The following is a 1,087-nucleotide window of genomic DNA, read 5'->3' on the forward strand; positions in this document are numbered from 1 at the left end:
GTGTCGACGCTGTAGGAGCCTTCTGCTGCCCCCGCAACCTTCTCATCTTGGGAGGATTCTTCATCTTCCTCGTAGCGGTACCAACAGTCCCACGCGGTGTGGCCTGGCTTGCCATAGATTTGGCAGCGCGGGACGTTAGGAGCAGCGCATGGGCGGCCTCCGCGACGACCCCTGTTGCTGTTGTTGTAGGGCCGACCACCGCCGTCGTTGCCGCTGCGTGGAGGAGGGTTGCCGTCGCCGCCTGATGACTTTCCCTTAGTGCGCTGCGGTCCACGGTAGCGGGATGAGCTGCCGCCACCGCGGCTGCGAGAGGCCGCGTTTGCAGAGGATTTGAAGCCTCCACCGGATCCCGCCGCGCCATAGAGGGCGAGACGCTGATCGAAGTTGCTCATCTAGGCGTAGAGGTTGTCGATGCTGATGGGCTCGGTGCGGGCGTCGTTGGTGGAGACAAGAGGTTGGTACTCCATGTCGAGGACGGAGGTGATGTAGGAGATGAGCTCATCATCATCGATGGGCTTGCTAGCAGCTGCGAGCTCATCTGCAAGGGACCTCATGTGGGCGAAGTAGGCGGCCACCGACTGCGTCCCCTTCTGCGTCGTGAAGAGCACCCTGATGTTGTTGACGCGCTCCCTGGACTGCGACGAGAACATGTCGGCAAGGGCTGCCCAGAGCTCGTGCGGCATGGCTATGGATGTGACCTACACGAGGACTTCCTTGGTGAGGTTATTGAGCAAGTACCCAAGTACCTGCTGCCCTTCTCTGAACCAGGTCGAATAGAGAGGGTTGGGTGTTTTCTCCTCCTTCCCGTCCTTGTCCTTCGTGGTGAGGAACTGGGCAGGCTCCGACATCGTCCCGTCGACGTAGCCGAAGTAACCGGCACCTCTCAGCTGCGGCTTCACCTGGGCACGCCACAGAACGTAGTTGGTGCAGGTGAGCTTCTCGGCGACCTGCCCCATGGAGGCGGTCTGAACGGAGCTTGAGGAGGACGACATGGCTGGTGATAGGTTTTGCTAGATGTTGTGGATAGAGGAGGCTCTGATTACCATGTAAACGAGCGGAGAACGTCGTACCTCATTGGAGGCGACGG

The 1,087-nt window shown here is 60.3% G+C and overlaps 1 pseudogene; it reads right to left on the minus strand.

Annotated features, from left to right (window-relative positions):
- Positions 1-376: 376 nt before the first annotated feature.
- LOC119351593 lies at positions 377-515 on the minus strand (annotated as a pseudogene).
- Between the last annotated feature and the right edge of the window lie 572 nt (positions 516-1,087).

Source organism: Triticum dicoccoides, chromosome 1B, assembly GCF_002162155.2.
Source record: "Triticum dicoccoides isolate Atlit2015 ecotype Zavitan chromosome 1B, WEW_v2.0, whole genome shotgun sequence".
In the NCBI taxonomy this organism is placed as follows: domain Eukaryota; kingdom Viridiplantae; phylum Streptophyta; class Magnoliopsida; order Poales; family Poaceae; genus Triticum; species Triticum dicoccoides.